This window comes from Lissotriton vulgaris, chromosome 6 (assembly GCF_964263255.1).
Source record: "Lissotriton vulgaris chromosome 6, aLisVul1.2, whole genome shotgun sequence".
Lineage (NCBI taxonomy): Eukaryota > Metazoa > Chordata > Amphibia > Caudata > Salamandridae > Lissotriton > Lissotriton vulgaris.
The window spans coordinates 1,568,937,340-1,568,962,716 of NC_141694.1; positions in this window are offsets into that span (position 1 = coordinate 1,568,937,340).

Sequence of the window (25,377 nt, forward strand, 5' to 3'; positions counted from 1 at the left end):
GTGCATTTTAGGTGTCACTAACCATTATGTACAATCATATATATATTTCAATATAATTTTACTTAACAGGAACATTCAATCGATTTAAGCTGTGCATAGCACATGAAAAAGATGATTGATAGACAATGGAAAAGCAGGCAGCATTGTGAAGTGCAAGCTAACATAGCGAAAATCTCTTGATGTCAGCTGAACTTCTGGGCTGCCAAAGCCTCTCTACCATCAACTTCTTCACATCCGTAGCAACAAAGGCTGCACAGATTTTAAAAGTATGTGCCTTTATGGTATATTACTCCTAAACTATAGTGCATGTTCAGATCTCTAATTCATAGCTACTGAAAGTGGTATTGTCAGTTTATCAGGTCTGCAGGGAATGTGTCCTCCTGCGGATGAAGGAAGAATGGAGGCAACAAAAGGAGTGATAACCTAACATACAATCTTGGCAAGCTTTAAACGTTAGATTGCTTTTAAGGTCGTAATAGGGCATAGCATGTTGCCTTTCTGCCACTTTAGAGAGCTTTTATTTTCTTGGCCTTTGGGTGTTTTTCTCCATTCTTGAAAAGGTTTTAAGGGTGGGTTGGTTGCAGCCACATAATAAAAATTGTACTTATCATGGAGTAGAACATCCTTCCATATTATAAGAATGTCTCTCCGCCTTTAAATATGTGTGAAGTCTGGGCATTGTTTAATTGATTTTATGTCAAATACACTTCACCCTCAAGCTGTAGGAAAATGTGTAATGGACTTCCCATACTCCATTGCAGTCACCTTAAAGAAATGTGAGTTGTAGTTTTGTCTGCATGTTTGGATGCTAATCTAATATTATATTTTAGTTGAAATACAAATGCACTCTGTAGCAGTACCATCAAAGTACTCTGTACACTGTCACAATCCACTCTGTGTAAGCAGATTGGATTGGGACACTATATGGAGGACTTTGAATGGAACTGGTTCTATTCCTTTTATACATGAAAACTGAGTGGGACCATTCTTTTATTTTTGTATATTGAACTAATTACTTGTGTGACCTAGTCTCATTTTGTGATAGACTGTCTTATATAAAATTCGGAGACCAAATTAATCAACGTTGAGCTACCTAAAACTGGATCTACCTAGACATTACTCTTTCTATTTATGAGGGTTGCCTGTTGAGATAAAGGGAGAAATGCTGTAATTTTGTAAGAGGGCACAATTAACAGTTTTCACAAGGTCAATTTAGGAGCGACTTATTAAAATTTTAAAAGGAGATTTTAATCTTGCAAAAAAGGGGTTACTTTGACAGGTTGGATTGCAGTTAAAATCGGCACCACTGTTCTCCACATGGTATGCCTTCAGTCATGCTTGTCCCATCCTCATTGGGTGGCACAATGGGTCCTACAGTCCTCTACTGATATTTAACTTTCTGGCCCTGTTTACTATTTGTACCATACACAGGTGCATTTTAGGTCATGTAAATATGCTTTAGGAGTTAGAGCACATGCACTAGGTCCTGGTTAGCAGGGTCTCAGTTCACAGAGTCAAACATCCAGCAACATCAGTTCGATACAATTAGGGGGTGAGCATGCAAAAAGAGTGCTCCATTGCTTTACAGTTAGGTTTTCTCTAAAGAAATATTATAGACATACCAAAATATCTGTAAATACTCTCAAAGATTGGGTACTCAGGTACAGATGCAGGTGGAATTTAGATCCCAATACAGTACATGCAACTACCTAATATCTTTAAACTTGATAATTGAAAGGAAGTTAAATCAAAAAGTGGGCACTGCCTATGGTTCTATTGACGTGGGTAATGCCTTTGACAGAGTAGATTGAAATACATTTTGCAGCAAGATCAATGCCTTGCAAATAGATCTGATGCTATTGTGTTTTATTCAAAAATGTAATGAATCGACTTGGGTATATATTCAAATTGGCAATCATTAGTTTAACCTTTGAATAAATTTTGGCCATAATTGTATTTATTAACTTTTTAGTTGACCTATTTCCTTTAGTTTGACAGGTCAATTTTTGCCTCACCAAATTGGGTAAAAACCCCAGTTGATGGACAGAATGTAGAACAATGTCATACATTCACTCCAGTACAGAGATCTGGGCCTAAATCCATCGTTTTTTTGCACTCCACACCACCCCAGTTCAGACTTGGCCATATGCAAATCAGCCTTGACCCTGTGCCTCATGGGAACAGTCCAACCCGAACTGCCAAGCCATGTCTTTCCTGGACCGGAATAAAGCATCCTAGGACCGGTTTCTGGCTATCAGCCACCTTCAGCCAGGATAGCTTGACTCAAGTGGTGTGGAGAGATGGGACTCACGTCTGAGCATACCCATCCCACTCGGGTGACAAATTAAAAAACCACAGTTGATGGACAGAATGCAGAACAATGTTATACATTCACCCCAGTGCAGAGATCTGGGCCTAAATCCATCGTTTTTTTGCACTCCACACCACCCAAGTTCAAACATGGCCATATGCAAATCAGCCTTGACCTTGTGCCTCATGGGAACAGTCCAGCCCGAACTGCTAAGCCATGTCTTTCCTGGACTGTAATCAAGCATCCTACGACCGGTTTCTGGCTATCAGCCATCTTCAGCCAGGATAGCTTGACTCCAGTGGTGTGCAGAGCATGGGGCTCACGTCTTTGCATACCATCCCACTCGAGGTGACAAATGCAAAAACCACAGTTGATGGACAGAATGCAGAACAATGTCATACATTCACCCCAGTATATAGATCTGGGCCTAAATCCATCGTTTTTTTGCACTCCACACCACCCCAGTTCAGACATGGCCATATGCAAATCAGCCTTGACCTTGTGCCTCATGGGAACAGTCCAGCCCGAACTGCTAAGCCATGTCTTTCCTGGACTGTAATCAAGCATCCTACGACCGGTTTCTGGCTATCAGCCATCTTCAGCCAGGATAGCTTGACTCCAGTGGTGTGCAGAGCATGGGGCTCACGTCTTTGCATACCATCCCACTCGAGGTGACAAATGCAAAAACCACAGTTGATGGACAGAATGCAGAACAATGTCATACATTCACCCCAGTATATAGATCTGGGCCTAAATCCATCGTTTTTTTGCACTCCACACCACCCCAGTTCAGACATGGCCATATGCAAATCAGCCTTGACCTTGTGCCTCATGGGAACAGTCCAGCCTGAACTGCCAAGCCATGTCTTTCCTGGACCGGAATCAAGCATCCTAGGACCGGTTTCTGGCTATCAGCCGTCTTCAACCAGGATAGCTTGACTCCAGTGGTGTGGAGTGGTGTGCATTTTGTCACCAAATTGGGTGGCATAACTATTCCTATGTAAACATTTAAATAAATAAAACAAATTTTGTTGCGTTCACTACATTGCATTTTGCGATGCAGAGCGCACAAAGAAATTCATTTTATTTATTTAAATGTTTACGTACCTCCGTTCATCCATATTCCGGTGTTTACCACCCTTGCCCCACCTCACCGCCCCACGGAACTCCCTCCACAAGCCGCTACTGGTGCACTCTACAAACCTGTATAACATACACGTTGCATTTTGTTGTTGGTGATATGTTGTTGTAGTATCTTCATCTATGCCATGCATTTTCCCTCTTAGTGTTTTGTACCCTTCTGCTCAGCCAGAAAGATTGTGATGTAATTTGAATGCTGAAGTGTGACTGGTTGAGTGACTGTCCGTTGAAATGCGTGGGCTGAGCAGCAAGGATGATGCTCCACGTAGGGGCTTCTTTATTACCATCTTTACCTGTAACCTGAAATTACTATCTTAAGAATAAACCTTATCCTGTTATCACCTTACTACTGGCTACCCTACATCATCATTTACCACAATGGAGATGGGCGGAGAAAAGACCAGCATGAAGACTTCAGCACTACTGCAGTAACAGGAGAGGACAATGGAACCATTACAAGAAACTAAGGAACCTTTCTTATACTGTTAAGAAAAAAATGTCAAACTGAAGGATTTGAAATGTTCTAATGCCCCACAACTGACTGCCTGCAGTCTTGAGCATTCATCCTTCCTTTCATCTATTCAAGTACCAAATAATGGGCCTGCTGAACTTCTGATTTATGTGACACTGTCAAGAAACCTAAACTGTTTTTGAACAGTGAGTCAGCACCTGCAGCACTTTACTATGTGAATTCTTATGAATTACATTTCTGATGACTAAGTCCATTTCTCCCCAAACAAAGAGATACAGCCCACTACCAAAACAATCTTGAACATTTGTCTTGAATAATCTTGAACTGTGTACTTATTACTGTGACTACTGTGTCAGTATTGCATTGCATTGAACAACTTGCCGGTGAGATTCGATCCAGCAACATGTGGAGATGGTAAATGGTGAGTCATAGTGTGAAGAGTGAAAACGTAGCCATCCTAAACATAAATTAATTGTGTTGCAGGCGTTTAGAGCTGTGGTCGTTCACTACCATTATTTGAATGAGACATTGCATGCTGTCCTCTGCATTACTTCGGAGCCTCTGAGCGTGTGTTTCCTTACCATGTTGACTGTGGTATCCATGGCAGCATTTGAATGGGCCAAAAATAAGAGAGCCTGAGTCACAAAAGTAAACTGAGCCGGAGTCTAACTTGATGACTTTCGGTATTCACAAAGGCCATTTACGAGTAGTAAATGCCCTTTGTTTAGACTATCTTTTCCTTTTTTTACCTTTGTTAATCGAGCCCATAGTATCTTCTTTGAGCTGACTCGTTCTGTCAAGATTCCTCTTGGCACATCCTGCCCAGTCCCCCACTGATAAGGAGGAGCTTGTTTCCCTGAGTTGGAATGTCAGCACGGCCTCAAGCGATGCATGGCAGCTGCTATGTACCCCTCCTATCAATGTGTTGTGGTTGCTAAGTATGGCATGGTTTGCAAAGTTTAGACGTATGGATGTTGGCTTCTATCTTCCTGCAATTCAAGTATCCGCACCTTCTTCAGCAAGAAATTCACCAGTGTGACACAGGAACAGAAAAAAAACCTCTATCATACGTTGAGTTGAATTGTTTCTTGGAAACCTGTTCCATTTCTATGTCTGCAATATTAATTTTTAAACTGACTTGGGTGCTTCTCCTCGGCTCACCCAAGGTACTTTCCTTAGCTTTACAACAGAGAGTGTTAATGATATGCTGTATACAGGATGTTTTCTGGAACTGTGGGAAAGAAATCTTACAGTGATGCCAGTATGTCTGCTGCTGGAGGTTATTTGCTACCAAAGGGGGCTGACTGTCATTCTTACCATGACAACAGCTTTTCCTGTTAATCTTCTATTCCCAACAGGTGGATGCTCGGGTACTGGGTTCACGTACTGGCATTTGGGAATCAGTATATGTCTGATAATTTGACTTAGCTTGTGTATTGTATTCGTAGGATTACCATGCTTACTTGTCAACTCTGTATGCTAAGGAGCAAATTATGGGTGCTGCATATGTGTTTGGCAGTATAGAGTGTGCGTGTTGCACTTTGTGCAGATTTTACGTTCTTTTACTTGTTGTGGGGGTTATGTTTTCCGTCTATATGTTACTTACTTTTACTTGAGCTGGGGCATGGTTTGTGTATCCCAATCAAGTCTCACAGTTACTGGTGATGGTGCAGGGATTCTGGAACTCAAACCGTACTTACTAACCATTGCTGTTGTTGGGCATTTGTGTTGCAGCCCAAACCGTTCTGGCATTTATATATTATGGGACGTAGTTCCTGCACCCAAGTGTTGCTTTGTGTTGGAGTCTGTTAGTTGCTACCCAAACAAATACTTACTTTACAACTACTTGCAGTTGTTGGTTCTAAGGCGCCTGTTCTTGCGCCCAAACCGTAAATACTTTCTTGTTGCTGGTGATAGGCATTTGCATTGATCCTAAACCGTACTTACAATTATATGTATTAGCACATTTTTACTTGCACTCAGACGTTGCTTTGTGATGGGCTTGTAAGTTGCAACACAAATACTACTTAAAGTTATTGGTGGTGGGGCATTTACTTTGGGCTTAAACCTTTCTGTGGGGTATATGTATTGCGCCCACAGGGGCATATGTTTTGCTTGTGGCAGGTGTATGGCACCCGTTGGGCCACACATATTGCACCCTTGTGCTATGCTGTGTGTTGCGAACGTGGGCCATATATTTTGCACTGTATTATTAGGCAGGTGTCTGGCACCCGTTGGGACAAAAATATTGCACCATTCTCCTCCTTATTTTATTTTATGCGGAAGGGGGAATGTGTACATGTCGCTCTAGAGAGATGTATTTATGTGTTACTCTTAACCTTGTTTCATTATTTTCTTCTCTGGTTCTTTTATTTTTATGTATTGCTTGATTGAATTTGTACACTCTTGCTTTATTCTCTCTTTTATTGATGCTGTGTATTATTGTCTTACTTAGATTTATATTTTCTATTTTCTTCATAAAGAAGGGAAGTGTGAGGTATCTTCATCTATGCCATGCATTCTCCCCTTAGTGTTTTGTCTCCTGCTGCTCAGCTAGAGTGACTATGATGCAATTAGAATGCTGATGTATAGAGCTTCTTCCAAAACTTCTCAACAACTTATTCATAAAGAAGCCCTCTGGTCGCCACTTACCAATTATTTATCTACTTCTGCACTTCGTAATCAAGATAGCGCTTTCATTTTTCAACCACCATAAGTATTGTACAATTATCATTTTATTTCTTTTTGGGATACGATATGTTTACTGTAACTTTAATGCTACAATATAATAACAGCTGAAGATACTGCTGTGTATTTGTTCCCTTTTTTCTCTTCTTTCTCGTTCCTTTTTCTTTCCCCCTTCTCAGTTCTCTTTTTCTTCTTCCTCTTTTTTCTTTCTCTTTTTTTCTCTTTTCTTCCTTCCCATTTTCTCTAGTTCTCTCCCTTTTTCTGCACAAAATTCAGAAATGTAAAATGCTATTTTGTCTTCAGGTGCAATCATTTTATTACTGCTTTTATTTTTTCGGAATATTTGTATACTTAGTATAGATTTTTATTTGTCATTTATTCCATCAAATCATGTATTCAGTTTGTTTATCTAATGCTATTTTTTCTATAAACCTTGCTATATATTGCACCTATGTTTCTAATCTTTTCAATAAAGCTCCTTAACACCATCGATGCTCATGGTATTCTCCTGCGGTGCTGCAGATTTGGGAATCCCATTGTTCATGACGAGCTCAGCTCGTCATGAGTGTGTGGAGGTTTACATCATGACGAGCTGAGCTCGTCATGAGCGTCCAAGGGGTTAAACTGAAAAAAGAGAGTGCTGATGTATGACTAGTTGAGTGAATGTCAGTTGGAGTGCTTGGCTGAGCAGCAAGGATTTTGCTCCCGGTGGGGCTTTGTTAGTGTCATCTTTATTTGTAACCTGAAACTACTATCTTACGAATAAACCATATCCTGTTATCACCATACTACAGGATTTCCTGCATCTTCATTTACCACAGTTGTGCTGTGTTGTTTTTCTGCCTCTGCGTTTTTGCACTGAATTTCACTGAATTACTATATTGTTTTGTACTGTGGTTGTAGTGTGGCTTTCTGTTTGTTGTGTTATACAGTACGATTTTGCTGTGTTGTTATTTTGCTTTGTGTTATGCCATTGTGCTGTGTTTATATTTTTAACTTTAGAGAGGTCAACAAATGCTTCAACATTTCCACTCAAATACAACACATTCTTTCAAGGTATCAGTGACAAGTAACTATTTACCACTATCTTAGTTGGCAAAATAGCACTGCTCCAGCTCTTCAAATATGTAATACCAGTTAGCCCAGAAGTGTGGTAGAGTCCTCTTAAATGATTGCTTCCAGTTCTCACGTTATGTGATAGCGCCCACATCACATACATCACATACTAACATTTGCTCACAGGCGGCAAAGCCAGTCTCACCATTCACAACCAGTCTGAGCATTCTAAAGTTTACCACATACTGTAGAAGGAGGACCCCAGGCTAGTTATACGTGCAGTATAAATAGATCACATGGAATTCACATTGCTAAACCTTACCCACAAATCTTTCTAATTGTTAAAACAAAAATAAAAAAAGATAGAATTCTGTGCAAAAAGAAGATTCATCTAATCATCCAATTGGCATCTGCAGCTGTGTTCACGACCCAGCAAACAGCACTATGGGCCAGATGTATGGACAATGCAGTTGATAAAAGTGGTTGACATTTGCTAGGTCAATTTTACCAAATGCCCTTGTTTTTTTGCGAACCAACCTATGTATTAATAGGTCGGTTCACAAAATAAAGAATCATAGTGGGTGCAATTCAACCTACCTCATTAATATTAATGAGGAAGGTCACAAAGCCTGGCGCAACGACCAGACCACAGACAACATGACTGCCCTCAAGCACGCCAACCGCAAACACCACCAGCTGATCGGCACCACCAAGAATACAGCATTCAAAGAACGACTGGACAACAAGGCCCACAACAGCATCGTCAAAGAGCTCTCCAACCCCAGCGCCGGAAACAACGACATCACTCCTTCGCAAGACCTCTGCGACTCACTAGCCTCGTTCTTCCATCGCAAGATCGCCAAAATACACAACAGCTTTGGCGCACCAACCATGTACCCAACCACCGAACCAACGCCCCCCACCACCACCCTTTGCGCCTGGACCCCGGTCAGCACCGAAGACACCACCCGCACAATGAACACCATTCACTCCGGATCCCCTACCGACCCCTGCCCCCACCACGTCTACAACAAAGCCGACTCCATCATCGCACCCCAACTCCGGGACATCATCATCGCCTCCTTCAACACCGCCACCTTCCCGTAAAGCTGGAAGCACGCCAAGCTCAGCGCCATCCTGAAGAAACCAACAGCGGACCCCACCGACCCAAGAACTTCCGCCCCATCTCGCTCCTCCCTTTTCCTGCCAAAGTCATCGAGAAGAACGTCAACAGACAGCTTGCCGCCTTCCTCGAGACGAACAGATCCCTCGACCACTCGCAGTCTGGTTTCCGAGCCAACCACAGCACCGAGCCCGCCCTCATCGCAGCCACTGACGACATCAGATCCCTGCTCGACAACGGGGAGACAGCGGCCTTTATCCTCCTGGACCTCTCCGCAGCGTTCGAGACTGTCTGCCACCGCACCCTAGTGCAGCGCCTCAGCAACATCGGAATCCAAGAGAAGGCACTGGAGTGGATCATCTAGTTCCTCGCCGGAAGAACCCAGAGAGTCCGCCTCCCCCCGTTCAGATCCGAGGCCACTGAAGTCATCTGTGGCGTACCACAGGGATCATTGCTCAGCCCCACCCTCTTTAACGTCTACATGAGCCCCCTCGCAGCCATCGCACGCCAACACAACCTCAACATCATCTCCTACACCGACGACACCCGGCTGATCCTCTCCCTCACCAACGACCCCGCCACCGCCAGAAATAGCTTACACGAAGGGATGAAAGACGTCGCCGAGTGGACGAAGAACAGCCGCCTGAAACTGAACTCCGACAAGACGGAAGTCCTCATCCTGGGTCATCGCCCTCCGCCTGGGACGACTCCTGGTGGCCCCCTGCCCTGGGCAAATTTTAACAGGAGGGGGGAGAGAGAGAGAGAGTCAGTGGATTCAGTCTCCCAAGTTATGTAAATAAACAAAGTGGAATCCACTCAAGTGATAGTGATCCCTAGAGTGATGGGGAACACACAGTGTTGTTTAAATGCCCCTCACACACCAACAGGCCCCTTGGTGTCATGCTTCATCATCGGGGCCTTCGCACCCCTCTACGGGATGCGGCGTGCTACGACTCGCGAATACGCAGGAGCACTTGAAGTGAACTATGTGTGGGGGTGTGTGTTATATACCAAGATGTGAGTGAGGTGAGGTGAAAAAGAGTGAATTAAAAAATACCTGGCACGTGGGAAGAAAAAAACTTTATTAAATCCCCGGCTGGTATTATTAAAATTAAAGTGCAGGGCGTGGTTTCAAAAGATACGTGTTAGGGTATCAAACCACTGTGTTAAAAGTCAACATGTTTCGGAGGTCAAAGCCCCCTTCTTCAGGACAAGGGTGAAATGCACTTATCCTCGCCTTACTCACATGTAAGATGTAAAAGTGAAAAATAAAAATTACCACAATGTGTAATGTTCCTTACAATGTTTTATATGTAAGTGAGTGTAGTTGCGCCCAGTTGGCGTAAGAACCTGTGAAAACAAAATCATAGATAAACATACAGGTCTCAAAATTACAGTTTATAAAGGAGAAGAGTAATGCTTCTCACAAGAAAAAATCAGGTAGCTCCCAAACAAATTAGTTGGAACCTGAAACAAAAATAAGGAAAAATGGACACTACACACATACACACACGCAAACCAACACAGCTCTCTGCTCAGATGAAATGAGAGCAGAGCAAATGAGGGCATGAAGATCTTACTTTAAGTTGCCAAATACAGGACTTCATGAGCCTTTTAACGTATATTGGGGAATCCTTCCTTTCTAATCAGAAACCTAAGAGATCAATATCAGGGTTTTAGTAGAGGAATATAATCAGCAGAGAGCAAAAAACTATAATGTAGAACTACTTCCCAGGGTGATCTCATAACTCACGGTTACAGCAACAGCTAATCGCCTGCCTTCCCTCAACGCGGCTCCGATGAAGTGAGCTGCTGAAGGGCTAGGGCCTTTATATATGCTTGCCTGTAGCCGATTAGTAAGAATTGATTGAATAATGCAAGCCGGTATATGCCCAAATACGGAGGGAAACTCCCCTCGCGTCCGGTAAGACGCTAGCGCCATACGCTGATCCTTCGCGCATGCGCACAGTTATCCCCGATGGGCGCATGCGCGGCTAATCACGCAAACGCGCATGCGCGGACGGAGACGCTTCGTGAACCACACGAAGCTGACGTAGATGTTTACAAACGTCTAAAAAAGGAGTGGCGATAGGGATGTCCCGGGAAAATACAACCACCAGCCCTGAATACATTAAAAGGCGCAAAAGTGATATTGGGCTAAGCTCCAGAGAAACTAAACAGGGGCGCCCTAATTAATTATGGAGGTGTACCTATAAATGGGCAAACTACTCTCACAGATGTGTGGAATATACAAATAATCAGAGGGAGCACTAGATCAACTCAAAACAGGGTACAACATATGCCACATTCTGCTGATAAATAGAACCCTACAAGTCCAGTAACAAGCATGAGACCATGCGTATACTGCAGACAAAAACGTTTTCACCTGAGAAGGTTCCATGGAATGGAATCATTCAGTCCGGTGGTGTCTGTGCCCAGCCGAAACACCCACCGTTGTTCTTTTTCAAGGAGACCAATCTCAGAGGGTAATTGTTCAATTATTGTCCACTGTAGCTCATTCACACAGTGTTGGCTCTCAATGTAATGGGTTGACATTTTTGTAGTTTGTTTTCTGCACCTGATGTTGCTCTTGTGTTCATTCAGCCTGACCCTGACGGGTCTGGTGGTCATGCCCACATATTCCTTTCCACATGGGCAGGTGATTAAATAGACCACATTTTTGCTATTACAGTTAGTAAAAGCACGTTGTTCCCATGTGGTCCCATTCGAAAAAGTGAGCGTCTGTGTCTTTTTGGTGAGGTGGCAATTATTGCAGTTACCACATGGGTAATGCCCATGTATGCCTTGTAACCTCGTCTGATCTTTTACAGGAGGAGGTGGTCGAGTATGAACGAGCATATCTCTCAAATTCCTACCCCTTCTGTGAGCGAAGAGAGGTTTCTCCAAAGTTAAGCCACTACTTGTTAAAGTGCGCCAATGTTTGTGGACCAATTTTGTCACTTGGTTGCTGACCGGACTGTATGTGGTGACACAAACAGTCCTGTTTGCGGCATCCTCCCTACATGGATTGTCCTCCAAAAGGGCATCTCGGTTATTGTTTCTTGCTCTGGTAAAGGCTTTTCGGATCACAGTTTCCGGATACTTTCTCTGTCTGAGTTTTTCACTCAGATCCTTGGCTTGGGTCTTGTATCTCGCTACGTCAGTACAGTTCCGCCGCAGGCGTAAGAACTGCCCATAAGGGAGGTTCTCTCTCAGATGACGAGGGTGAAAGCTGTCGAATCTAAGGAGACAGTTCTTAGCCGTGGGTTTAAAGTGTGTTTCCGTTTTTAGTATGCCGCTCTCGTGGTAGATATTTAAATCCAGGAACACCATGTTGGTATTGGATGCTTGGAAAGTGAATTTCAGAAAGGCATTCTGATTGTTAAGCCAGTCAATGAAATCACTTATCATGGTTGCATCTCCATCCCAAATAACCAAGATATCATCTATATACCTTCGCCACATGCGAATCCTCGCCTTGTGGGGATTGTTGGGGTGCAAGATTTTCGTGGATTCCAAATGGTGGACGTACAGTCCAGCCAAGCTCGGGGCAAAAGTACTGCCCATACTGGTCCCATGCTTCTGCCAGAAAAGGGTGCCCTCATACTCAAAAAAATTTTTTGTGAGTGCCAGAGAAATGCACTCCATCACTACATTTCGTGGGGTGTGATATTCCCAGTTAGTAGAGTATAGTACCTCTTCAATGATTTGGATGGTTTCATCATGGGGGAGACTCGTATAGAGGCTCTCCACGTCCAGGCTCAGTAGCATCTGGGAAGTTGGGTCAAAAGGCTGATCATTCAGCAGTTGTAATACCGCTTTAGTGTCTCGTAGATAGGTGTCAGTTGCCTGTACAAGGGGTCTCAAGAAAGCATCCGCAAACTTGGATAAAGGTTCCAGGATAGATGATATTCCCGAAACAATAGGGCGACCGGGTGGGCTCGCCAGATTCTTGTGCACCTTCGGGATGGTATAAAAATAAGGGATGCGAGGGTTCCTCTGGGTCAGAAATTCAGACTCCTTTTTCGTGATCCAGTCATGTGTAAGGGCCTCTTCCACCATACCACCTATGTGAACTCTTAAAGATTCAGTGGGATCCTCCGTCAGGATCTGGTAGTTCCTATTGTCCGAAAGGAGCCGCCTGCATTCTTGGTCATAGGCTGCGGTTGTCTGGATAACAACGGCGCCCCCCTTATCTGCTGGCTTTATAATCAGGTTTTTGTTCGTTCTCAGTTCCTTGATTGCCTCATTTTCTGATCTGCTCATGTTCTGAAACACCCTCTGTCTGGTTTCTAGTCCCTTCAATTCCTGCATCATTGCTTTTTCGAAGGCCAATACTTCCACAGGAAGTTGATTATCCAGTGGGGTGAATGTCGATTTGGGTTTTAGACCAGTATCGGAAGTCTCTGTTGGTATATCCTTATCTTTAAAGAATGCCCGTAGTTTTATAGTTCTTATGAACTCCTGCATTTCCTTATGTAGTAGGAAAATGTCTGGTCTGTTGGTGGGAACATAACCCAGGCCTTTATTCAATACCTCTTTTTGCAAATCTGTCAGAGGCCACGGGGTTATATTAATCACTTGAGTGGATTCCACTTTGTTTATTTACATAACTTGGGAGACTGAATCCACTGACTCTCTCTCTCTCTCCCCCCTCCTGTTAAAATTTGTTTATAGACAGCGTACAGCTGTGGGAGTCCCCTTCCCCTTTGGAACTACACTCCAAGTTTTCATGAAAATGAGGCAATCAAGGAACTGAGAACGAACAAAAACCTGATTATAAAGCCAGCAGATAAGGGGGGCGCCGTTGTTATCCAGACAACCGCAGCCTATGACCAAGAATGCAGGCGGCTCCTTTCGGACAATAGGAACTACCAGATCCTGACGGAGGATCCCACTGAATCTTTAAGAGTTCACATAGGTGGTATGGTGGAAGAGGCCCTTACACATGACTGGATCACGAAAAAGGAGTCTGAATTTCTGACCCAGAGGAACCCTCGCATCCCTTATTTTTATACCATCCCGAAGGTGCACAAGAATCTGGCGAGCCCACCCGGTCGCCCTATTGTTTCGGGAATATCATCTATCCTGGAACCTTTATCCAAGTTTGCGGATGCTTTCTTGAGACCCCTTGTACAGGCAACTGACACCTATCTACGAGACACTAAAGCGGTATTACAACTGCTGAATGATCAGCCTTTTGACCCAACTTCCCAGATGCTACTGAGCCTGGACGTGGAGAGCCTCTATACGAGTCTCCCCCATGATGAAACCATCCAAATCATTGAAGAGGTACTATACTCTACTAACTGGGAATATCACACCCCACGAAATGTAGTGATGGAGTGCATTTCTCTGGCACTCACAAAAAATTTTTTTGAGTATGAGGGCACCCTTTTCTGGCAGAAGCATGGGACCAGTATGGGCAGTACTTTTGCCCCGAGCTTGGCTGGACTGTACGTCCACCATTTGGAATCCACGAAAATCTTGCACCCCAACAATCCCCACAAGGCGAGGATTCGCATGTGGCGAAGGTATATAGATGATATCTTGGTTATTTGGGATGGAGATGCAACCATGATAAGTGATTTCATTGACTGGCTTAACAATCAGAATGCCTTTCTGAAATTCACTTTCCAAGCATCCAATACCAACATGGTGTTCCTGGATTTAAATATCTACCACGAGAGCGGCATACTAAAAACGGAAACACACTTTAAACCCACGGCTAAGAACTGTCTCCTTAGATTCGACAGCTTTCACCCTCGTCATCTGAGAGAGAACCTCCCTTATGGGCAGTTCTTACGCCTGCGGCGGAACTGTACTGACGTAGCGAGATACAAGACCCAAGCCAAGGATCTGAGTGAAAAACTCAGACAGAGAAAGTATCCGGAAACTGTGATCCGAAAAGCCTTTACCAGAGCAAGAAACAATAACCGAGATGCCCTTTTGGAGGACAATCCATGTAGGGAGGATGCCGCAAACAGGACTGTTTGTGTCACCACATACAGTCCGGTCAGCAACCAAGTGACAAAATTGGTCCACAAACATTGGCGCACTTTAACAAGTAGTGGCTTAACTTTGGAGAAACCTCTCTTCGCTCACAGAAGGGGTAGGAATTTGAGAGATATGCTCGTTCATACTCGACCACCTCCTCCTGTAAAAGATCAGACGAGGTTACAAGGCATACATGGGCATTACCCATGTGGTAACTGCAATAATTGCCACCTCACCAAAAAGACACAGACGCTCACTTTTTCGAATGGGACCACATGGGAACAACGTGCTTTTACTAACTGTAATAGCAAAAATGTGGTCTATTTAATCACCTGCCCATGTGGAAAGGAATATGTGGGCATGACCACCAGACCCGTCAGGGTCAGGCTGAATGAACACAAGAGCAACATCAGGTGCAGAAAACAAACTACAAAAATGTCAACCCATTACATTGAGAGCCAACACTGTGTGAATGAGCTACAGTGGACAATAATTGAACAATTACCCTCTGAGATTGGTCTCCTTGAAAAAGAACAACGGTGGGTGTTTCGGCTGGGCACAGACACCACCGGACTGAATGATTCCATTCCATGGAACCTTCTCAGGTGAAAACGTTTTTGTCTGCAGTATACGCATGGTCTCATACTTGTTACTGGACTTGTAGGGTTCTATTTATCAGCAGAATGTGGCATATGTTGTACCCTGTTTTGAGTTGATCTAGTGCTCCCTCTGATTATTTGTATATTCCACACATCTGTGAGAGTAGTTTGCCCATTTATAGGTACACCTCCATAATTAATTAGGGCGCCCCTGTTTAGTTTCTCTGGAGCTTAGCCCAATATCACTTTTGCGCCTTTTAATGTATTCAGGGCTGGTGGTTGTATTTTCCCGGGACATCCCTATCGCCACTCCTTTTTTAGACGTTTGTAAACATCTACGTCAGCTTCGTGTGGTTCACGAAGCGTCTCCGTCCGCGCATGCGCGTTTGCGTGATTAGCCGCGCATGCGCCCATCGGGGATAACTGTGCGCATGCGCGAAGGATCAGCGTATGGCGCTAGCGTCTTACCGGACGCGAGGGGAGTTTCCCTCCGTATTTGGGCATATACCGGCTTGCATTATTCAATCAATTCTTACTAATCGGCTACAGGCAAGCATATATAAAGGCCCTAGCCCTTCAGCAGCTCACTTCATCGGAGCCACGTTGAGGGAAGGCAGGCGATTAGCTGTTGCTGTAACCGTGAGTTATGAGATCACCCTGGGAAGTAGTTCTACATTATAGTTTTTTGCTCTCTGCTGATTATATTCCTCTACTAAAACCCTGATATTGATCTCTTAGGTTTCTGATTAGAAAGGAAGGATTCCCCAATATACGTTAAAAGGCTCATGAAGTCCTGTATTTGGCAACTTAAAGTAAGATCTTCATGCCCTCATTTGCTCTGCTCTCATTTCATCTGAGCAGAGAGCTGTGTTGGTTTGCGTGTGTGTATGTGTGTAGTGTCCATTTTTCCTTATTTTTGTTTCAGGTTCCAACTAATTTGTTTGGGAGCTACCTGATTTTTTCTTGTGAGAAGCATTACTCTTCTCCTTTATAAACTGTAATTTTGAGACCTGTATGTTTATCTATGATTTTGTTTTCACAGGTTCTTACGCCAACTGGGCGCAACTACACTCACTTACATATAAAACATTGTAAGGAACATTACACATTGTGGTAATTTTTATTTTTCACTTTTACATCTTACATGTGAGTAAGGCGAGGATAAGTGCATTTCACCCTTGTCCTGAAGAAGGGGGCTTTGACCTCCGAAACATGTTGACTTTTAACACAGTGGTTTGATACCCTAACACGTATCTTTTGAAACCACGCCCTGCACTTTAATTTTAATAATACCAGCCGGGGATTTAATAAAGTTTTTTTCTTCCCACGTGCCAGGTATTTTTTAATTCACTCTTTTTCACCTCACCTCACTCACATCTTGGTATATAACACACACCCCCACACATAGTTCACTTCAAGTGCTCCTGCGTATTCGCGAGTCGTAGCACGCCGCATCCCGTAGAGGGGTGCGAAGGCCCCGATGATGAAGCATGACACCAAGGGGCCTGTTGGTGTGTGAGGGGCATTTAAACAACACTGTGTGTTCCCCATCACTCTAGGGATCACTATCACTTGAGTGGATTCCCCTGCCCTGGGCACCACTCCCAAGCCAATGGACCACGCACCCAACCTGGGCTTCATTCTGGACTCCTCCCTCTCGAAGACCAGACAAGTCAACGCCGTCTCATCATCGTGCTTCAACACCCTGCGCATGCTCCGAAAGATCTTCCGATGGATCCCCACCGAAACCAGGAAGACGGTCACCCAGGCACTCGTCACCAGCTGACTGGACTACGGAAACACCCTCTACGCAGGAACCACAGCCAAACTTCAGAAAAGACTCCAACGCATCCAGAACGCCTCCGCACGACTCATCCTAGACATCCCCGACACAGCCACATATCCGGCCACCTGAGAGACCTGCACTGGCTCCTGGTCAGCAAGAGGATCACATTCAGACTCCTCACCCACGCACACAAGGCCCTCCACGACCTGGGCCCCAAGTACCTCAACAACCGCCTGACCTTCTACACGCCCACCTGCCAGCTACGATCGACCAGCCTCGCCCTCGCCGCCGTTCCACGCATCCGCAGAGCCACCGCCGGAGGAAGATCCTTCTCCTACCTGGCAGCCAAGACATGGAACTCCCTCCCCATCCACCTTCGGCTAACCCAGAACCATCTCTCCTTCAGGAAGCAACTCAAGACCTGGCTTTTCGAGCAGTAACGGACCCCTCTCCCCCGGCGCCTTGAGACCCTTCCGGGTGAGTAGCGCTATACAAATCTCATGATTGAAGCCCCTATGATTCATTGCCATTACATTGATAGGGGCCTGGCTGCTATCAGAAGAACCTCTTGTCTCTGATTAGTTTTTTAAATAAAGTAATGTTTTTTTTTTTTAAAAATGCAGCTCAATGTTTCCTTAACGAAAAACGGGATGCGGAAAAAAAAAAATCCACAACTTTTGATAGGATTAAGCAGTGGCTCCATGGACCACGACCTACTCCTTTTTTTTTTTAAATATATTTTTATTTTCCAAATTATGCACACTTTTACTTTATACATTTCAACATAAATATTTCATATATTATTTCAACAATTCATGGCCTTTATCCGTATACAGTACATTTTCAAAATACATATATTAAACTTTTATCATTCTTATACTAAAACACCACAATATTTTCCCACAAGTTCAATGATTACCCAATCCTTCTTTCCACTGATTTACTGGCTCCCAAATTCTTAGACCCAAGGCCCTCTTCCTCCTGCCCTTCCGAGCATAAATATTCTTCTCCAATATGCGGATAATAGATTAGCCAGCCAGGTTTGCATTTCCGGAGGGTTTTTATCGAGCCCCGCTTGGCAATGGTTAATCTGTACACTGCCATTGCCACAAACAAAAATTTCCGTGGTACCGCATCTCCATCGCACCAACCCCTAGAAGAATCCAGGGAGGAGTGAGCACTATTTGAATTCCCAGTGACCTAACCAGAAAGACCTCTATATCCCTCACTAGTGTGTGTAGTTGAGGGCATGTGGCAAAGATGTGCACACTGTCTGCTTCTAGAGAATTGCATCGGGGACAAAAAATACCCCTAGTACCGCCCCATTTTGCAATCCTAGCTGGAGTAAAATACAATGAGAATAGGGGGGCATATTACAAACAACTAGCGATAATTTTTGTCTCTAACTTGTTTAGAGACAAAAATTATCGCCGCACATCGCCGATTTTTATCGCAGATAAACCTTGCTATTAGCAAGGTTTATCGCAAATGCGATAAAAAACGGCTGCAATGCATGAATATCGCTGAAAAGTCAGCGATATTCATGCATTATCGAGCAAATGCTCTTAGCCATGTTATCCACCTCCCATTGGATAACATGGCTAAGAACTGCTCAGGGCAGGTGTTAGCTTTTGGAGATATTCGCGCTTAGCGCGAATATCTCCAAAAGTTGGTAATAGGAGATAGCGATGTTAGGGACTGTTTCCAGTCGCTAACACCTTGGCACGCCCACTTTGCATGTCATTAGTGATAAATATCACTGACATGCAAAGCGGGGCCCAAGATGGTCGCTATCTCCTATTAGCTGTCACTAACTGGTGTTAGCGACAGCTTGGTAATAGGGAGATAATTTTATCTCCGCTTTCTTGGCTTTTAAAGCCAAAAAAGCGGAGATAAACCCCCTTGATAATATGCCCCAGGGTTTTATAGTGTTGGGATTGTAAAGGGGATGAATCCAGAACCATTCGACCTAATTCTAGGGATTCCTGAAACCAAACCTGCTCACCACCCAATTTCTCCACCCACTTATTACTATGTTTTTCCATGTCATCCTTTTTTCCTTTTACCAAAAAGATTGTATCGTACAATCCACAGTCAGCTTTATTTTCTCAAGATTCTCATTCCTGGTAAACCCAGCGGCCCCACCCTGCTTATTGCCTAAGAAACTCCTAATCTGAAGATATTTAAAAAAGCCCCTGTTATCCAGACCGTACTTATTCCTCAACTCACTGAACTGCATCATCCCATCAGTATTAACAATTTCACCAATTTGTGTAATCCCCCTTGCCTCCCAGTTTGCCATTGTTGTGTCTGAAAATACAGCTGGAGAAAATGACCTATTTTTATACATCCTAACATATCTGTTGTATTGCCCCAATCTTGATTTTTTCAAAAAAGCACTCCAGATGTTTACAGCGGCTGCTACTACCACGACCTACTCCTAAAAAATTTACATTTCTCAACATTCATAAAGGGAAAGTGGTCCATTGGGCACCCCTTCCCGTTTGTGAATGGGCGACCACATCCTATGAGGTGTCAGTAAAATATGAATAATTTGAAATCGGGTTTCTGTCGCAAAACTTTAATGTATACTTAAGCAATCAGTGCTTGGAAGGGACGCCCTAAACTCACACCTTCCAAACATGTTATCACAGCTATAAATGCATTTAGAACTTCCGAAAAAAATCTCACCCCTGTGTTCTTCGTTAATTTAGAAACTGCATCTCAAGTTGACTAGTACACTGCCCCACATTATTTCTGAAAGGAATTACTTTTAGGTGATTTCTCCCATGGTGTGTTTATTATTTTGAGATGCTTGCCAAAAGTCAGGTATACAAATGTACAGAATTACCGTGTATAAAAACAACCTTTTAACTCGAACCACCTCCTTCACGAAGGCTTGAAGATCAGCTGGGGCTTTCGTAAATGACTCCATTGCAGCTGCATTACTGGATCATAACTATTTCAAGATACTGTAGGCTAAGCAAGGATTAATGGCACTGTAACGCGTTCTCATATTATTGACATACTGTGGTGTGATTCGTGTGTTAAAGCTGTCATCTCTGTGCTCGTGGAATGGGATTTGCTGCAGCGCTTGTTTCTTGTGTCAACAGTAATGATATTTTAAATAACTTTAGCCAAGTTGTAAAGGACGGTTTAGTATGGAGGTGGTTTATTGCTGTTGTATTTTAAAGGCCTGGTATCATTTTGTTGACAAACACCAGGGCTCGGTTCTACTCTTTATGGAGGCTTGGGAACGTTAACACTTGCTCCGGCTCGAAGGGAGCGTTCAATGTACGAAATGGCGCTGTGATGATTGAGGATGCATCGTTAAACATGCATACATTAGGTGAGGAAATTTGAATTTCATGAAACCTTAGTCAAATCAATCTGTGCATCAAGGGAAAAGGTTAGGGAAGCGGGAGACGCCTTGAGCATCGCATATTGCTCAAAGTACAACATTAATACCGAACTCACTAACTACCGTAAGCGTTCTTTCACATTTCCCTTCAAGGTGGATACTTAACAAGATTACAAATCGAAAATCTATGCCGTTTTGAAGTAACAACTGATTAAACTAAACATTATGAAAACATCGTAAAATAAACACGCGGAAGGCAACGTTTCTGAGAAGTTTCTTAGTGTGCTGAGAGAGGGTTTTGAGGAAACATGTAGGTTATTCAAATAAAGAGAGGTTTTTGACTATCTCTAATATAATGACCACAAATTACACCTTTGGGTGTGTATGTAATGTTTATGTATATGATGATTAACAGTAATCACGCAGATTCTTACTATCTTGCAGGGCCAGCTTTAGAGCTGATGGCACCCAGTGCAAAAATCAGTTTTTGTGACCCCCCCCCACACAAACACACCTCCTCCTTGGGTTCCCTGACTACCACCAGGCAAAAGTGTCCCTTATGTCGCCATAGCCCCTCTCTCACATACATCTAATTTATTTTAAAGCACTGGTAAAGGCTGGCTTTACTAATAAGAATGTATATCTACCCAAATGGACCCTTTTTTAGCAACGTTGGGAACAGATAATGAAAGACTGGGGAAAAATACATCACATCCTAAGTATTTTATGCAGTTTGCATGCAGATCTTTGATGACAGTTCTTAACAGCCACTGTTCTACATTAGGAATGCATCTTATGTACTGCGGTAATAAAAGGATCTCAGCGACAAAAGCAGTAATCCCCTCAGCTATCCATACACAATACCCATTTGTGATCTGCACTTTACGTATTCTTTGCAGCAGGCATATTAACAGGGCCGGACTGGTCAGCTGGGCCAGCGGGCAATCCCTCGGGAGGCCGGAGCTCCTGGAGGCTGGTTTTGAGGCATGGAGGCCGGTTTCAGCACCCGGGAGTTCGTCCTGGTCTTCGGAAGTTGTGGTGCGACTTATGCGGTCCCATGTTATCTGTCAATTGCTGCCCGATTTAATTGTTTGGAGCTGTTTTAGGACGCACACACATCCTGCATGTGTGCTCCAAAAACAACAACCTTGGAGCTTGTCCTCATTAAATGTGAGCAAAGGAAACAGATAAATGATGACAAATAGTAGATGACAGGTAAAACAGTCCGACACCTGCACTCCCGCATCATTGTGCCTAAGTTAGATATGTGACTCAAGCATATAGGCAGGCATTGGTGCTAGACATATTCCTTGCTTGGGTGACTGAGGCCATGGGGGGGTGCTCAGGGCAGGTTTGCCTCCCAGTACAGTGAAGAGTGCATGCGAGCCGAGCTTTAAAACAAAATGAAAATCCCTTGATTTGAAGCACATGCGGTCAGTCGCTGTCACTGTGCAGCAGGCTCAGGCTGCTCCAGCCTCCCACAGCACAGCAGCATCAGGGGCTCTCACTGCTGGCCTGGTGGTCTCACTAAGGGCTAGGAGAGCGCTTTGAGAGCTGCAGGTGCATACTACCAGTGAGCTGTCTGTACAGCAAAAACACACCGGCAGTCCTTGTTGGTTCAGGCACATTTGTGCAGCCTCCCTCCCTCTTGTATGAAAGGCCACTTAGCAGTAGAAACAGGCATCTCATCTGTGTGACGGGCTCTGAGCAGACAGACCTCAGGCTTTTCTTTTGTTCCCTTGAGCAGAACTGACCTTTTCCTTTGTGGCCTGGTACACCATATTCACAATTTTTTCCCAACATTTATTGGGAGTAATACTCCCCAAACCCCACCTTGTAGTTGTTGAGCTCGCTCCTTGTTCTTACTTGCTGCAGGCATTATGGGGACTGGTCTGATAAAAAAAGTCCCAGGGCTGCTTTTGGTTCCCAGTCCGGCCCTGCATATTAACCTCTGCACAGCTTAATGTCATTAGACAAAACTCTGCTCTCTCGCTCTCTAACAGGAACATTAATCACAAGAATTATCTAGACATTTTAATTGTTGCCTGAAAGCCGGATGCATAAGGAACTCTGCAGAAGATGTTATTCAATTGTAAGTTATTGCTAAGTACAGCCCCCTGGCAAGGTCAGCACCTAGTGCGGCCACACCAGTCGCATCCCCCATAAAGCCATCCCTGCTATCTTGTAACAGCTGACTGTTACATCGTAAGGCAGTAGAAAGCTCATTTACCTTACACAGACCCTCATTATGTGGGGCCCAGTAAATTGGCTGGATTCTTCATAACACCTTGAGCTACCAATACCAGCGGGTACAAGCAACTCTGGGGTGGGGAAAATCCCAGTTGGAGCCTGACAGTCGACTAAGAAATGAGGAATTACCCAGAAATCCGTAATTCCAGGCAAGTCCAGTCGCCCAGTAATTCCCCATTTTGGGCCAGACTTTAACCTGAAGAGTTTGGCTGATTTCAGGGTGAAAGGTAAGAGATCTGCGGTGGTTCCAAAGATCTCATAATTCTGATGGAGCTGGAAACCGCTATCGGCCCCTTCAGATTCAGAGGTCACTAAGAATGAGGACCTTAATGAGCCTGCACTGGGAGTCATGTTCCTAGAGGAGACAGATTTAGAATCATTCAGTTTTCTGTGCAGAATGGTGAATATATATATGAAAAGGGTTCTCATCTCTGCAGCTACAATTTCCTGAAATAATGAGGCCTCAAGACATCACTTTCCATGCGTTTGTATTATTTATTTAAAGTGTTCCAGCCTCTGAAAATTGTGCAGCTTTCACTGTGCTTAAAAATAGTTGTATCATTACTCTGCTTGATCTACACTGGGTTAAAAATAGCTGAATATTTATTCTGTCTAATCTGCAAAGTTACTTACTTTAAAATATGTTTTAAATGATACTCTTGAATGTAGTTGCTTGCAAGTTTTACAGTGAAACGTTTTTAAAGAAAATGATATATTAGCAAACATTTTTATCATTCCGATATATTTAACTCTCAATAAGAATACATTTGTAGCCAGATTACGTTCAGGAACAGAAAAGCAAGGTGTTGGAAAGAGGATTATTGGTAGGGGCAAATGTTGGTCTGCCACTGGCAATGATGCAACTAACACATGATAGGACTCATCATAGATCTTAGAAAATTATTCCTATGTTCAACCCTTGGTAGCTTGGTTGTGAGCAGGCTGGTTTAACTTCACAGACAGGTATGTACAGCATTTAAATAAAAACCAGTGCAGTAAATAAGACACAACACATAATAAAAATTCAACACCAATTTATGAACATAGTAAATATTTTTATCTTTAAAATGACACCAAAACGACAAAAGTCCAATGTAGGGAACTGGATATATGAATTTTCAAAGATTTAGCATTATATAGAACTTAGAAACATATAGAACCTTATTGGGAAATCTGGTCGCGATAGACCGGCTTCTTAACTAATAACTCTTGATAGGAAAGGGCTAGAAGTACAATTCAAAGACTTCCCCGAATGGTATTAATAAACTCAAGAATATGATATGGTTGAATTTCTTTTTTGGTATCAAAGAGGAGGAGTGATGGGCTATTACTGCTCTAACGGAGTAGAAGGTCCAGTCATGACGTGCCCAAATGATATGTCTATACAAAAAATTGTCGTGCTGTTCCTAAAGAAGTAAAGAAAATGAAACAGTCTGTGATGCAGATGATTTAAGGCAGGGTAACCAGGAGGTAACCCTGGAAATCCATTTTGTTGGATTTAATGCCCTCAGACACCCTTTCAGGTGTCATGCTTCATCATTTGGGTCTGCTCCTCGTTGGGTCGGCGGTGCAATACCCAATGGGCAACACCTCATAGAGGGGCTCTTTAGCGGAGATCTTTTTACAACAGCCTTATGGATGAAGTGCGGGTATGGGGCCAGAACTAAAGGGTAGACGTGGTGTAGTGAGTTAAAATAAAGCTAGTGGTACCGGGAATACTTTATTCAGGAGGGCCACTGCTTTAGTTAAAAACGATTTTTCTAGAGGAGAGTGATGGAAAGTAGTTTCCAGCTATCATCTAGAATTTATTGTAGTCTGGTCAACATGTTTCTCACTACTGTGAAGTTGACTAGCGATTCTTCAGGACCCAGGAGCCTAATTAGCAAGTATCTAATGGTGCAGGCAACTGTCTACGCTAATACCCTAGAGTATGGTGTATGTATGCTCATATGGCTACCACCCTAGTGGGTTAAGGGAAGAACAATACTATATTACCCTTCTTCTAGTTGTGACTGTCAATACCTAAAGTTAAAAACAATCAGACAACGACAGTGTCCAGTGGGTAAAGCTTCAGGGAGATCTTCCACCGCAAGGTTGGTAATGCCTGAGCTTTGCTGTATGCACCTACCCTTCGCCGCTGGAACAACTAGAAGAAGGGTAATATAGTATATATAGAATCGCTAGTCAACTTCACAGTAGCGAGAAACATCTTGACCGGACTACAATAAATTCTAAATTCTGATAAAATGAGCAGGGCACCTCCAGCAAAAGGTTTATTGCTGTGTCTACTTGCTCCTTTTCGTGAAATCAAAACTAGACATTCTCTACAATGTATTTTAATAGGCAGCGACTTATCACCTGAAATATTTACAAAAGGTATTCTTCTTGTGTACTTTGTCAGTGCTTTTGCCATTAAAATGGCCTACGAGATGGATGAGGGCTATTTGTGAGTCCCAACGCATGAGAGCCTAGACATAAAATTACAGTAAATCCCAGGAAAACCATATAAGAAACTCCACACAGGACATCCATGCTGGAAAATCCACATGGGACAAGGTTCAAGTAAAAACCATGAAGTTGTATTTAAAAAAAGG